The following is a 16,551-nucleotide window of genomic DNA, read 5'->3' on the forward strand; positions in this document are numbered from 1 at the left end:
CAGCTCCCAAGATTTAGTAAGAATCCTGCCCACCCTGTGGGAGTTCGGCGCTCAGTGATTATGCAAAACCTCCAGACGTATCTCTGACTCGAAAGAAAGTGAACAAGGGCTTTGATCATGCTGCTGAGGTTACCTTGATTTCAAGGTCATTCTCTTAATCCATATTCTCCCTTTGTTCTTCATCATTCAAGGCCTGTAAGCACCATCTTTGCTGAATAAATTATTACAATGTGCGCAGTGAGATGTCAGAATACCCCCAGAAGAAGTGTGCACATGCAGATTTATTCCCACAGAGTCGGAGAATAGTCACAGCTTCAATTTTCCACCATCACATTGGGATCTTCCAGTGAAGGTGAAGAGGAAATACACTGGCATTCCTTCTGGGTAACAGGTGCTAGTTAACTTTCTACAGCTGCTCTGCTTGTGTTGCTCAATGCAAGCAATAGGGTAGTCAAAAAAATTGAGACCTAGATAGTAAAAGATACTAAAAATGCCCATCAGATTAGACAAAAGCAACAACACATCATCAAAACAACCATCACCTCACCAGCAGCTTTGTTAGTTGTTATTCACAACATTGAACAACATTTTATGAAGCATTTCAATAGCTCAAAAAAACTTAAACTTAGCTGTTTAAATTTGTGGAGTGGCTGTAGCTCAGTAGGCGGAGAAGGTCAACTAATTATAAGATTGATGGTTCGATCCCTGGCTGCTCCATTCTCCAGCCTGCATGTCCAAGTGTTTTTGTGCAAGATACTGAACTTGCTCATCTCAGTATGAATGTCTGCAATTCTCAGATAGAAAAAACTTAGGTCTGAGACATGAGACGTGTTTTGAGTGTTCAAGAAGAAAGACCATAAATAAGAACCAGTCTATTCACTGTAACTATTAGCATCTACCTGACCCACACTCTTTTATCATTTATGCAGTGGCTAACTGCCAGAGCCATAACCCAGGATTTAAAATGACTGAATTCCAGATTTTTTTGTCCTAGTGGATCATATTTAACATGTACCAGATGTATAAAGCTGTCTATACTTTGTGTATTGTCATGACTGTGTGCAGGCATAAGCAGGCTCACAGAAGCAGAACTTAAACTCAAAAACCACAGCTTTATTGCTGCCAAAAAACTAAACAAAACCTAAACTGGGACAATTAGAAACAGTGCATGAAAACAGAACACTTAGGCCAGAATGAGGGATGACGCGACAACGAACGGGAACACACGCAGACACTAAATACAGGTGGGGAACAGGGCAGAGAGGAAACAACTGGGAAACACGTCAGGACCATGACATGTATAAAGAAAATGGAAGATGAAATGAAACACAATACTTTCCATCACAAATTAAAAGAACACAAAAGAACACCCTATAGTGGGGCCCATAACGCTGTAGGGTTTTTTTTGTTTGTTTTTTGTAAAAGCAGGAACCAATTAAAGCACTAAAAAATTACCAAGGTTGCAGCCTAACATTAATAACAGAGTTAGGCAACAAATGTAATTAGTCTGGCTCATCTATAATGTTAAGACAGCATTAACTCAACAGGATAAGACAAATTATTTGCGTCTAAAAAATGTTGTTTCCCTTAAAGTTTCAGATTGAAGCTGAGAAAAATCAACAAGCAACTAGAATGCAAAAGTTCCAGTTTACTTTATCAACTCTCTTTGATTAACAACAAATATATAGCACTGCCTCGGACAACCTAAAAATACAGTAGATAAATTTACACTACTAGATATTAAAATATTTGACTCACATTTTAAAGTGATGCTAGTGTATTACTGAGCACATTAGAGAACCTAACATTGTGTTATTTAAGTTATTGTTTAGATTGCTCTAACAAAAAAAAATGCCTCTTAGTTTTTTGTCATTTTTTTCCCTCCATGTTATTGAAATTGTATCGGGTATTTTGTTATTGATCTTGAGTTTGAAATTTTAGTATTGTGAAAACCATATTAAAGGTCAAAATTGAATAGCATCTGACTTTTTTTCACTTCAGATGTATTGCCACCTGCTGGTTATTTTACAGAATGCAAACTTTAGTGCGTTGTTCATATTTGTCTACAGTTTATAGATTTGTCCTTTTAACATTGTTTTACAGGCTTTATTAATTATGGGTAAGATTATGATAAAACACTTTACTGTTGTGTTTAACCAAAAGAAATTGTAATATGATTACTGCCTATTTAAAAAAGTGATACCTAGTAAGTTAAAATACTAAGCCATTCATCACATCAAATTTCACACTGTGCTATGTGACGTCACACTATTAAATGGATTGGCACTAATAGTCATGCACAAGCATACATTTATGTACTTCCAGAGGCTTCATACACACAGTCACAGACATAGATACACACATTTACCTCAACCACACACTTGGATACATATGAAGTCATGACACATTCATCCAAAGAATGAATCCAAGCCCAGAGCAACTTGCTACAAACGCAAATCACACACACAAAAACTCCCACGCTGCTATTCATGTGTGGTATGAATAGATTTGCAATCCTATGTCACTGCAGTTCAAAGATAAAATGTTGCAAATGTACATAATTTTGGATTAAAGAGTGTTCTTTTTTTTACACTCATGGAAAACATTGCATATTTCTTGTTGTCATCTCTTAGCATTTATCTGTCATACACCAGTTTTGACCTGTAGCATAATAAATGTGAAATTACGACATTATTATCAGAAGCTAATCTGAGGATTTTGAGAGTGTTCAGATGCTAAATGAAAAGAAAAATCATTTTGTCATGGCTGAGATATAGTAATACAATCAATTTCATCATGAATACAGTAAAAGAGTTCTATATGGATTCTTCAGCACAAACTGCTGAACACTTAAAAATTCACAGCGGAATAGTTTAAGTGGCAATGTAATTAAAGGATCTTTGTAAGTTCCCATCTTTAAGTTTGAAGGTGATTGCAGTGGCTGTATATTTGCTGCTTCTAAGCAAAAAAGTGGAACTGTACCTCTTAATCTCTTGAATAACAAGTTCAAAAGAAAAAAAAAAATATTTACTTACTATCTTATGAGCTTTAGTTCATATACACAAGTGATTTCATGCACCCCAGGTTGTGTACCCTTCATGGAAAAGTCTACTGTTAGAACTAGAAATTAAGGGTCACATTTCCTACATGGAGCAAAATGTGACCACAATCTGTGCAATTTAAGGCAAGGTCACAAACTACGCGCTTTGGGTAATTTACTAACAGGACAGGTGCCACTTGTTAATTGTAAACAGAAAAACATAAAAATACACATTGTATTCGGAAAGAAGATATTTGGAACCATGAGAACTCTCCCTCAAGCTGACCGCCCACCTGGCCAATCTGAGTAATCAGATGGAATTAGTCACAGGGTGACCAAGAGCTGGATGGTGAATCTGGCAGAACTTCTGCATTGCTCTGTGGATAGAAGAGAAACTTCCAAAAGGTCAACCATTTGGCCAGATCCACAGTAAAAGGCCAATGACAGCCCGCCTGGAGTTTGTCTAAAAAAGACTAAAAGACTCTCAGATTGTGAGAAACAAAACAAAGGTTGAAGTCTTTATTCTGAATGCTAAGTGCCATGTCTGGAGGAAACCACCGGTACCTGTCATCACCTGGCGAATCCCATCCCTACAGTGAAGCATGATGGTGGCACTATCACACTGTGGGGATGTTTTTCAGCATCAAGAACAGGGAGACTTGTCAGAGTCAAGAGAAAGGTGAATGGAGAAACATAGAAACTCCTTGACGATAACTTACTCCAGAACACTGAGGGTTGGACTGGGCTAAAGGTTTATCATCCGACAGGACACAACCCAAAACACACAGCAAAGTGGTACGTGATTTCCTCCAGATATGACACTTGGCATTCAGGCCAAAGAGCTCAATCTTTGTTTCATCAGATCACAGAATTTTGTTTCTCGTGGTCTGAGAGTCGTTTAGGTACCTTTCGGCAAATTCCAGGCAGGTTTTCATGTGCCTTTTACCGAGGAGTTGGTTCATTTTGGCAATTCTACCATACAGGACAATGTTGCAAAAAGATAACAAAGCAGTGGACCACTCTGTGAATGTCCTTGCGTGGCCCAGCCAGAGCACTGACATGAACCCGAGAGAACATTTCTTGAGAGATATGAAAATGTCTGCACACAAATGTTTCCTATCCCCAAGTAGAATTGGGGTAACTCCCCAAAACTAGGTGTGGCAAGCTTGTAGTGTCATACTAAAATATTTGAGGCTGTAATTGCTGCCAAAAGTACTTCAACAAATTGCTGCACATTAGCTGTGAATACTTATATACAATATATGTATGTATATTTTATTCTCCTTTTTTAGTAACACATTGCAACTGGCACATTAATGACACATCTGTGTCCACTCCTTTCATCTGCAGTAAATGATGATTCCTACAAAGAAGTGAAAGGTTAGGGGAAGCCCACTGCTGCTAGAAAGTCCATGTGAAATATTAATGAAGAGGAGCCTAGTATGATTCAGCCTATGTATTATTAATGATGACACTGGGAGAATCAAACAGAGTGAAGGACAGCAGCTGAGACGCTTCAAGCTAAACTGACATTTTAGGAATTCATATATATATTACTTTAATTCTAATTACTTCTAAGTCTAATTTGTGGTTGGAAATGTAAGATACAGAAATCATACATCTATTTAAACACTGAGCAACAGAGAATTTATGAATTCAATGAAAACAGGTGGTGGCAAGACAATCTGGGGGGGATTTTTTGGTGTATTTTGTTTTCTAGAACTAATACCACAAATGTTAGATAAAACCCATTTGATTACGAAAACAATGTGTGGCTCAGGAATAACTCACATTATTTGGGTAACACCAAATATCCTAGATCAGGGGTGTCAAACTCAAATACACAGTGGGCCAAAATTCAAAACTGGAACAAAGTCGCGGGCTAACGTTAATATTTATTGAAATATATTTAATCCTCCAGATATAAGCATGAATCTTTTCTAATGGACTCAAACACGTTTTGCTGAAAAACTGAATATGGAACGAGCAAAGCTTAATACTAAACAATATATATATTAGCTGTATAATGCCAGTAGGCCAGCTCTATAATAATAATTTGGTATGGCTTCGCGGGCCAAATGTAATTAGGCTGCGGGCCAAATTTGGCCCGCGGGCCAGAGTTTGACACCTATGTCCTAGATTACAGGAATATAAATTAACCTGTATTGTGTTTAATGGATTTGTGACAGCAAATAAAGTCCATGCATAAAAAGTTGCTTTTTGTTGAAACTTTTCAAACATTTTTTTTGTTGTTTTACTTGAGGTATGTCTGTATTTCCTGATGAGCAACTTTTTCAGCGTTGTCCAATATAATGACTGCCCCCCCCCCCCAGGCCACACATGGTTAGGTGGTGCAATATTATTTTGACCCCAGAAGATAGTGTGACTGGTTTTCTGTTTTGGTGTTAGATTCTCCTTTTTTTCACAAACCCCTGCCCAATGTTTTCAGTAAATTTTTTGTCTGTTCCTGAGCAGACTCCTATTTTTTTTTCCCCGTCTACACAGATAGTCACTGAAGAGGAAGAGCAGTGCTGAGGGATTTTACTGAGAGGAAAAGAAAAAAAAAGAAAACAATGTGTGTCTTACTTGTTATCATCTATTGTCCACCTGGGCCTTACAAAGTTTCTCTCTGATTTCTCAGACTTTTTATCTGATTCAGTTCTCAGCTCAGATAAAATAATTATTGTGGGTGATTTTAACATCTTTTTTTTTCTTTTTTTGTGTCCCGTTTGGATCTTTAGCCATCAGAATTGTTGTCTTAAGGCCAAGAAAGATGCCAAGCGGATTTATGATCCACCAAGTGGATCATCATGGCCTTGCCATATTGGTCCATTTGATTGACCTTTATTATAATTATGAATTTATTTTATTTTCAGTTGCTACAAACGGGACAGACATGACTGGGGGATAGGACAGGGAGAAAGAATGAAAGAAAGAGAGGGAGAGAAAGAAAACCAAAGGGGAGAAGAGACGGTGAGAAGGGGGGAAGAAAGAAAAAAAAAAAAACAAAAAAAAAAAAACACCTGGGTCACCTGTATGGAGAAAAAAAACAGAAGAGAAAGCAAACAACAAAGAGCAACATAATAAAAAAAAAAAACGGCACCATCACAATAAACTAGCTAGCAGTAGATATCAGTAGATACTAAATAATAAACGATATTGTGCAGCACGCAAGATAGACAGCGCACAATGTGCTTTGAGGCAGCAGCCAAGAAAGGTGTAGTCCGCGTCTGTGAATACCCGCGTGTACACCTGTGTGCATACCTGTGTGGATCAGCATGCTTGCATTCCAAAGGTTTCTCCATGTAACGATCTGCTAGGGAGTGTGGGGAGCCACAGCCCCGTCCTCCAGGGTATGAAGCAGGTATGGAGGAGATCAAAACTCCAGACATCCAGAGGCCCCCAGAACACAAGAGACCAAGGAAGACCAACAGAGGGGCAGCCGCGCCACTGTCCCAGTAAGAGCTGAGGAGAGTCCCAGATGAGGGCTCACTCAGCAGCCGCGGAGCAGAAGCCAGGGGGAGTTGCAGTGACGCGCCCGTGAGCTCCGCCGGCAGCCAGCTGTGCCTGAGTGACCGACCCCAGGCCGAGAGGCCGGGGGCACCCCACCTCCGAAGTGGCCCGAGCGAGCCCCAGGCTCCAGGCCCCGATAAGCGGCCGCCAAGGAGTGAGCCAGTGTGTGCCCGGACGCCCACCCCCAGACACAAAGAACCACCAACGCACCGATGTCTGAGGGAGTCCGCCACCGGCAGGGGAAGTGGTGGTGGGTGGAGATAGGCCTCCAAACCTTGGAGGGCCTGAGATGTCCCCAGGGAGGTGGCGTCTGATACCCAACCTGACATATAGACACAGACATACAGGCACACACAGATACAAACATCCATTCCCACCCTCATGCTCTCATATGCACTTACTCCACACTCAACCAACGTGGAGACAGACATAAAGAGACGCTGTACACATGATCACACTCCCCAAGCGTACTCTACGAACCGGGTCTAGGTACCCTTGCCCCTGGAGGGGGGAACTGCATCCAGACCCAGGTGGTGTTACCCTTTTCCCTGCGGTGGGGAGAGGCAGACCGCCCCGACTCCGCAGCAGCAGGGAGGCTCCACACTCCAGGCCCCACACTTTTAACATCCATGTAGATGCTAAAAATGACAGCCTCAACATGGCATTTAATCTGTTATTAGACTCAATTGGCTTCTCTCAAACTGTAAAAGAACCCACCCACCACTTAAATCACACTCTAGATCTTGTTTTAACATATGGCATAGAAACTGAACATTTAACAGTGTTTCCTGAAAACCCTCTCCTGTCTGATCATTTCCTGATAACATTTACATTTACAATAATTGATTACACAGCAGTGGAGAGTAGACTTTATCACAGTAGATGTCTTTCTGAAAGCACTGTAACTAAGTTTAAGAATATAATCCACCCACTGTTATCATCTTCAATGACCTGTACCAACATAGAGCAGAGCAGCTATCTGAACGCTACTCCAACAGAGGTCGATTATCTTGTTAATAATTTTACCTCCTCACTATGTACGGCTCTGGATACTGTAGCTCCTGTGAAAACTAAGGTCTCTAATCAGAAGTACCTGACTCCGTGGTATAATTCTCAAACACGTACCCTAAAGCAGATGACTCGTAAGCTGGAGAGGAAATGGCGTGTCACAAATTTAGAGGATCATCATTTAGCCTGGAGAAATAGTTTGCTGCTTTATAAGAAAGCCCTCCGCAAAGCCAGAACATCTTTCTATTCATCACTGATTGAAGAAAATAAGAACAACCCCAGGTTTCTCTTCAGCACTGTAGCCAGGCTGACAAAAAGTCAGAGCTCTTTTGAGCCAACCATCCCTTTAACGTTAACTAGTAATGACTTCATGAACTTCTTCACAAATAAAAGTTTTATCATTAGAGAAAAAATTACCAATAATCATCCCACAGATGTAATATTATCTACAGCTACTCTTAGTACCATTGAAGTTAAGTTAGACTCTTTTTCTCCAATTGATCTTTCTGAGTTAACTTCAATAATTACTTCCTCCAAACCATCAACATGTCTTTTAGACACTACAGCAAGAGTACTGACAGGGACTAGAAAGAGAGAGCATATTTCTCCTGTTTTGGCTTCCCTCCATTGGCTTCCTGTTAAATCCAGAATTGAATTCAAAATCCTGCTCCTCACATACAAGGTCTTAAATAATCAGGCCCCATCTTATCTTAATGACCTTGTAATACCATATCACCCTATTAGAGCACTTCGCTCTCGCACTGCAGACCTACTTGTTTTTCCTAGAGTATTTAAAAGTAGAATGGGAGGGAGAGCCTTCAGTTTTCAGGCCCCTCCTCTGTGGAACCAGCTTTGTGTTTGGATTTGGGAGACAGACACTATCTCTACTTTCAAGATTAGGGTTAAAACTTTCCTTTTTGCTAAAGCATATAGTTAGGGCTGGACCAGGTGACCCTGAATCCTCCCTTAGTTATGCTGCAATAGACGTAGGCTGCCGGGGATTCCCATGATGCATTGAGTTTTTCCTTTCCAGTCAGCTTTCTCGCTCACTATGTGTTAATAGACCTCTCTGCATTGAATCATATCTGTTATTATCCGCTGTCTCTCTTCCACAGCATGTCCTTTATCCTGTCTTCCTTCTCTCACCCCAACCGGTCGCAGCAGATGGCCGCCCCTCCCTGAGCCTGGTTCTGCCGGAGGTTTCTTCCTGTTAAAAGGGAGTTTTTCCTTCCCACTGTCCCCAAAGTGCTTGCTCATAGGGGGTCATATGATTATTGGGTTTTTCTCTGTAGCGATGAAGCGCCTTGAGGCGATTTTTGTTTTGATTTGGCGCTATATAAATAAAATTGAATTGAATTGTATGTAAGATTGACTATCTCTGTGGGTGAGGTCACTGAAGCAGTTAAACAACTCCTTGGTGGCAGAGCCCCTCGGGGGGATGAGATCCGCCCTGAGTTCCTGAAGGCTCTGGATGTTGTAGGGCTGTCTTGGTTCACACGCCTCTGCACTGTTGCGTGGAGATCAAGGGTGGTAACTGTGGATTGGCAGACTGGTCTGGTGGTTCCTATCTTTAAGAAGGGTTTAAGGAGGGTGTGTTCCAACTATAAGGGGATCACACTCATCAGCCTCCCTGGGAAAGTCTATGCCAGAGTGCTGGAGAGGAGAGTCCGTTTGTTAGTCAAACCTCAGATACAAGAGGAACAATGCGGTTTTTGTCCTGATCGTGGAACACTGAACCAGCTCTTTATCTTCTCGAGGATACTTGAGGGTGGATGGGAGTTTGCCCAACCAGTCTACATGTGTTGTGTGAGCTAGGAGAAGGCATTCAACCGTGTCCCTCGGGCTGTCCTGTGGGAGATGTTTTGGGAGTATGGTGTGTCATTGCTACGTGCCATTCAATTCTTATACAACCGTTGCAAGCATAGCCAGCAATAAGTTGGACTCGTTCCCAGTGGGTGATGGACTCCACCAGGGCTGCCCTTTGTCACCGACTCTGTTCGTAATTTTTATGGACAAAATTTGTAAGCATAGCCAAGTGGCTTTCACGTGGGTGGTCTCAGAATCTCATCTCTGCTTTGTGCAGATGATGTGGTTCTTTTGGGTTTATCAGGTGATGGCCTCCAGCTCACACTGGAATTGTTCGCAGCCAAGTGTGAAGTGGTGGAAAAGAGAATCAGCACCTCCAAATCTGAGGCCATAGTCGTCAGCCGGAAAAGGGTGGAGTGCCCACTCCAGGTCAGGGACGAGTTCCTGCCCCAAATGGAGGAGTTTAAGTATCTCAGGGTCTTGCTCATGAGTGACGGGAGAAGGGAGAGAAGGGAGCGGGAGATCGACAAACGGATTGGTGGTGCAGCTGCAGTGATGCGGATACTGTACCGGTCTATCGTGGTGAAGAGAGAGCTGAGTGTAAAAGTGAAAGTCTTAATTTATCGGTCGATCTACGTCCCTAACCTCAGCTATGAGCAAAAGAACGAGACTGCGGATACAAGCTGCGGAAATGAGCTTCCTTCGAAGGGTGGTTAGCCTCTCCCTCAGAGACAGGATGAGAAGTTCGGCCATCCGGGAGGGGGTCAAAGTAGAGTCGCTGCTCCTCCAGTTGAGATGGTTCGGACATCTGATAAGGATGCCTCCAAATACACTTTTAATATTTTTTTAGAGAATGCAAAATATAAGCATTTAATCTTAGTGTAAATTTGTATTTATCTTGTATATTGGTTTTATTCTGATTTTTAGTGTTTATGTATGAGTGCAGTTTTGATTTGCATGATTTTATTCTGTTTAAATTGCATGGTTTTTAGTGTTCTATTTTGACATGGTTTTAATCCACTGTGGACTGGCTGCGCATGGGACAAATTAGTTGATAGGGATCAACTGCTGAGGTATGGGTGTGTCCAGAGGTGGCCTATCGGCTGTGTAAAGACCTTTTAAAAGCAGGCTAGCTGAGCACTGGGAGGAGAGAGGCCTCAGATATGAGGAGGAATGTGTGAAGGCCAGGTGAAAAGAGGAACCCGCTGCCTGATTGTATGGGTGCGACGCCTAATCTGGAGACGGAACAGCCAGCATGACGTGGTAACTGTGAGTACAAGAAAATAATTATTATAATATGATGTGTTAAATTTGTTTAGATCAGAGGAATAAGGAAGGATTGGTCTGTTTTAGGTTGGCTTCGCTGTAGGCCTGAGAGTGTGTGTAATTGTTTAGAGGGAAAGGAATTTATGGACACTGGGGGTCTGCCTGCCATAAAAGGAGACAGGAAGCTACAGTTGGAGGTTGCTGATGCTGATGCTTGTACCTTTAATAAAACTCATAATTGTTATAAACTTAGAAGTAGGTTTGTAGGAGACTCTCCACCTTATCTGTAAATGTAAGACAACAAGGCCAATGGCCCAGTGGATGCAGAGTGGGGGTCTCAGTGTTTGTAATATGTTAACTGTGTTTTCTATGTTGTGTAGAGGAATTTGGTGTAGCTTGGGTGAGATTACTTTTATGACCATCAGGAAGTCACGTATGCAGAGACACACACTCACACATCCACACGCACACTCACTCACCTGCACTCACAAAGACACACGGGTACGCGCATACACAGGCACTCACATGCTCGTGCACACATACAAACACAGAGTTTGCAGCACACCATGGGGGTGTGCTGCAAACACAGACAAAGGAGTGAAGATCTGCAGAGGGACACTGGCCTTGCACGTCTCCCCTTCTAGAAGATGCATGCTTAAATGAAGATGAATAAAGATGAATAAAGGTTTTGTGAAAATGACTACTGAGTCCGGTGCCGCCTCTGGATGCTTCGAGGAATAAAAAGAACCGGGGTGAAACTGATTTCGCAACAGTTTTGGTGCCGAAAACCCGGGATTCGCTCAAGGCTCAGAGAGGACGAATTGGCAGAGCTGAGATCGTGAAAACGAGGCGAACAGAGAGCTAGCTCAATCATTTAAAAGGTAGGCACCACCTGTTTATTTTCGAAGTGTGCAAATTGAATAAAGTTTAAATTATCTGTTCGCTAAGTTGAGCGTATCACAGTGTAAATTCACTCAGTAGAATAAAGAGGCGGCTAGGGCCCGTCCCAGTGCGACTAAAGCAAGAGACTTTTGCTAAGAACTTCAGTTTGATGTTTAGTGTGCCGTAAGAAAATCTCAGTGCGTTAAAGCAGGAGACGTTTGTTATGGATTTGTAAGTGGTGTTTCATCCGCGACGGTGTGTGATCCGTCTTAGTTATTAGGAAAAAAGTGGCAGTGTTGTGACCCGTCCCCGTGCGTTAAAGCAGGAAACGTGTGTTACTATTAGTAATTAGAAAGCGGGGTTTAAGGCCTCGTCACCGGCTGAGGGCCGTGTGTGTTCCGGGCTTGGTTGCCCCACCTATTCTCGGACATGGGAGTAGGACCTGTGGGACAGGAGATCCAGGCTGGTAACCTGGGGATTCGGAACTCCTAAATAACTAAGTCTGGGTTGAAGTCCCTGTCGCAGTCTGAAGTATGCATAAAAGCAGGATTGCTTTGGCCGGTTAGATTCCGAGCTGAGTTGAACCAGTGCCTGATGCAGAAAGAGGACTGTGTAATGTGTGTGAAAGCGCAGTTAGAGTTTGTGTCTTGTCCGAAGTAATAAAAAGAATTTGTGTGTGTTTGCGGTGTGTAGAAATCGCGGCAGGAGGCCATGTCACAAATTGTTGCAAACTGTGAAGTCAATTGGGGGGTTGAATTTGGTTTTATGTTTTGGGGAAGAGAAACCGCGGTATCGAGTCCGTGGCGCAGTTTGAATAATTTGTGAGGTGTACAAGAGCGGACGGCACCCGCTCTGTGTGCGGATCAGGGCGTTGTCCTGAATCAGCAGAGGAAGTGTCTCGCAGAAAGTTTGAATGGGACTGCGAGAAGTATGAGGTGTGTGAGCCAGCCTCAAGGGGCGGGTTCACAGGTGGAACAAAGGAGGAGTAAAATGTGTGTGTGTGTGAGAGAAAGAAAGGTGGGGGTGAGTGACCAGGCTGTGAGTGTGTGGGTGAATTCCTTGATGACAAAAAGGGAGACAAAGTACATCAGTTGATTTTCTGTGAAATAATAATAGTCAAGAAATCAAAGTGATCAAATAGGAGAAAATGAACTAAAATAAATAAAGAAAAATAAACAGTGGATTAGTGTTAAGTTAATGATAAATAAATTGATAAAATTAACAGTGACATTTAAAGGTGACCAAGTACTCAAGGATGATTGGAGAATTTGATCGTGGACTGCATGAGAACTGTTGGGGAGAAAGGAGAATGAGGTTGGAGGAGTGAGTTAACAGGTTAACCCTTTAAAGCCGGTCGGAGCGGACACGCTCCGTTTTGCATAACTATTTTTAAATCCCGGTAGCACTGCAACCACGTAAGCTAGCACAATAATTTTTTTTGCATATGAAACCGGAGGAGTTGTACTTACATCTTATGCCATCAGCTTGTCCTAAGTCACGGTTTCCTTCCACATATAGCTTTGCAAAAACTGCATAAAAAGCGCTTGCAGCAACAAAAATATAATATTCCAGAAAAACGCTTTGCCGATTCGATCAGCTGTTTGTAACACTTCCTACGTCCATCAGCACGAACTATCGCAGGTCCGCCATGCCCTGCCCGAAACCGGAAGTGACGTCATTTTGCGGAAATGTAGTTTTTTGTCTTCAGGGCCTTATGAGCCTATACTTGTGTTTTTAAAAGTTATGTTTGACTTTATGACTTTCTGTATAATTTCTGGGATGCTTAGGACTCATATTGAACTGCTGGAAATAGTTTATTTTGATGCATATGCTGTTATTTTGCAAATTTGCATCTTAATATTTATTTTCATTTTTCCTGCAGTGTATAAAAATTGGTGTATTTCAAAAATAAAACTATAAAGAAACTCAAAATAAATTTCCTGTGATGGGAAACTATTTTTTGCAACTTTTTTGTATTTGCAGTTTTGAGGGATAAGCCTCTTAAATTTCTCTAACTTGAAATATATGTTAAAAAACAAAAACGATTTTCAATTTTTTTGTACTTTATTGCACTTTTTTGAAATTCATGTAATTACTATGCAATTAATGCAGACATATTATTAAAATTTGGGCTATAATGGTTGTATTGATGCATAGCATCTTGAAATGCTCCCAAAAATGGCACTACAGCATGTAAAAATATAATATATCCTCTGACGGACTTGGTTCTATGGTCTTAAAGGGTTAATGTGTGGGTGGAAAACAATGGGGTAAAAAAGAAAAAAAGAAAAAAAAAAGAAGAAAAAAGAAAATAAAAAGTGTGGAAGTGTGAGTGGGAAATTGTCTCCAACTGGGGGCAGCAGTGATACTACAGGTCACCTTCTTCCCCTGCTGGACACAAAAGAAAACATAAATCAGAGTGTTGTGGATGAAAATAATTAACAACAACATCAAGAAGATTTTTGTGTTTGCGGTTAAGAACAAATAAAAATTTCATTTTCGGGGTTTAAAGTCAGTAGAGTTCAAAACAAAACAAGTGGTGATGTGTTGCTTTAGCAGTGATTAAAATACATATGCAGTGACAGTGAATAATGAAAGTCACTCAGTCTGTCGATTACAGGTGGGGAACGGACCTGGATCAATTCTCCACGGGCAGCAGTCGGAAGAAAAATTATAGGTTAAGATCATTAGAAACACACAGCCCGAGTTTTTGGCTGAATTGTTTTGCAGCTTCCCATCCTCATCCTGAACAAGCAAGCTCCAAGGAAGCTAATCTCTCCTTGAAGACGAGGAGTGCAGTTCCAGAAGCACAACCATGAACATCAACAGTGGACAGCAGTCCAAGAGACAATACCAGAGTCCTGACCAGAGAGGTCCAGCAGCGCTGTGGGCAAACGGCATCAGAAAGAAGATCCATCATCTTGATTGGATGAATGGAGATGCATTTCCAGCAAGCTGCAACTTCACTGTGTGTGAAGGACTTTTGAAAAGACTGTCTGAGTTTGACATTTGCCATGTTGGGAGCGAGATGGCAATGAAAGAGACAGTGGGACAAAGAGATACACGGGACAAAGCTGAAGAGAACTGACTGCCACTGGACTGCAAAGTGGAAGAAGAGACCAAAGTGAAAGAAAGAGCAGGTGAGGACACAGAGGAATGCTGTTTTAGTGTGGGGAATCAAATTGGGTTAAGGAATCCGGGGAGACAAACGACTGCCTTGAAGTGGAGGACTGACACAGTGTCCAGACCACCACAAAAGGGGGAGGAAGACAAGCACTGAGGTATGCACGTGTACTGTTAGAAAAAATGGAAAGGTGACACCACACATGTGGTGTCACCTTTCCATTTTTGGGCGACCGTGGCTCAGGGGGTTGGGAATCGCATCTGTAACCGGAAGGTCGCCGGTTCGATCCCTGGGCTCTCTGTCCTGGTCGTTGTGTCCTTGGTCAAGACACTTTACCTTACTTGCCTACTGGTGTTGGCCAGAGGGGCCGATGGCGCGATATGGCAGCCTCGCTTCTGTCAGTCTGCCCCAGGGCAGCTGTGGCTACAACTGTAGCTTGCCTCCACCAGTGTGTGAATGTGAGAGTGAATGAATAGTGGTATTGTAAAGTGCTTTGGGTGCCTAGAAAAGCGCTATATAAATCTAATCCATTATTATTATTATGTACTAGAGGTAGCATAAAATCATACACAAAGTGGCACACATCAAAAGAGGGTATTTGTAGAAGGGGTTAACAACACACAGCATGGTTGCTGATGGTAACCTGCAAGCATTTGGGGGTTTAGCTGTGCCTGACTATGACAGAGATTTTCATTTAGATGTTTCTGAAACAAAATTTGGAGTGAACGGAGTTTTGTTTCAGAAAAAAGGGGGAATGTGAATAAAAGGATACACAGAAATAGAAAATGCATTAACCCGACTAACACACTGTTAAGGTTCAAAGTTGAGGAAGGAGAGTACACACCACCCATGGTCCAGAAGGTCTTTGGTCAAACAATGATTTTAATGAACACACGTGTGGGAAGACACTCTGTACGCAGACAGCCAGTAGTCCTCGACTTAATCAAAGCATGAACAGATATTTTATAGCATCAGGGTTTGTTTACTGACGCCCCTTCATGCGTCACCGGTACATTTTATACATAGATCAGATCAACATCATCATGACTTTTCACCCAGAAAATCATCTTCTATTTTCATGGCTTGGTACTTTCTGTTCTTATCTTAAAATGAATTGTTCCTCTTTCTTGCCGAGACAACAAGGACGGTTCCTCTAAATAAATTTAACTAATGTGTGTGTATGTGTTGACCTCACATGCTCTTTGTGTCACCTCTTCACCTACTGTCTGTGTCTCGTCCTCAAATGCTCCTCAAAATAACCTGCACTTAGACTCTGCTTTCGGTTTCAGTTCTGCAAAAGGCACACTCTGCAAACCTGCAACTTCCTGTCAGCCTGCAACTTAGTCTTTCTGAAAGACACACACTGTTCAACCCCTGAATGCAATATAAACTCCAGATTATATTATTAATGCAATGGTAATAATGACAATTATTTAACAATAGCAGTAAAATAATTTCCCTGCTCCACACTCCCTCTCTCGACCTCTGGAACACCAGAGGTCGCAATACATTGTGTCCTCGCTCAGACCCTCTCTGGTGGTCTCGGACCTCGAGATCTCCAGGATCCTCGTCCCTCCTGTGGTCGCCGAGATCTTCTGCAAAGGAAACAAAACACCTTTTCCTGCACCTCCCTAACCTATCCTATCTGGGACTCTTTAATCAAAAGCCTGATCCTAATTATCTTCTTAACTTATTGACTTATATGTATATATATTCTTCAACGTTACTCATCCCTTTAAACTCTTTAAGCCCTGCTTTCACGTCCGGTTGCTCGCTCTATTTTTCCCTTATCTGATCATCAACATCCCGTGCACAAATTGTCGCTGCTGCAAGTTCCTCTACTCCAAAAGATCCAAAAGAAAACACCCATTCTAATCAATTAAGTTTAAGCATATAAGCAATTACTCCTGTA

General features: G+C 41.9%; 1 long non-coding RNA gene across 1 annotated transcript in view; it reads left to right on the forward strand.

Annotated features, from left to right (window-relative positions):
- Positions 1 to 10,523: 10,523 nt before the first annotated feature.
- Positions 10,524 to 16,551, forward strand: part of LOC308400286 — a 56,888-nt gene continuing 50,860 nt past the window's right edge. Inside the window, exon 1 of the long non-coding RNA XR_013972345.1 lies at positions 10,524 to 10,636. This is a non-coding gene — a long non-coding RNA (uncharacterized lncRNA). The remainder of the gene's footprint in view (positions 10,637 to 16,551) is intronic.

Source organism: Rhamphochromis sp. 'chilingali' (assembly GCF_963969265.1).
Source record: "Rhamphochromis sp. 'chilingali' genome assembly, chromosome: 7".
NCBI classification, from domain to species: Eukaryota; Metazoa; Chordata; class Actinopteri; order Cichliformes; family Cichlidae; genus Rhamphochromis; species Rhamphochromis sp. 'chilingali'.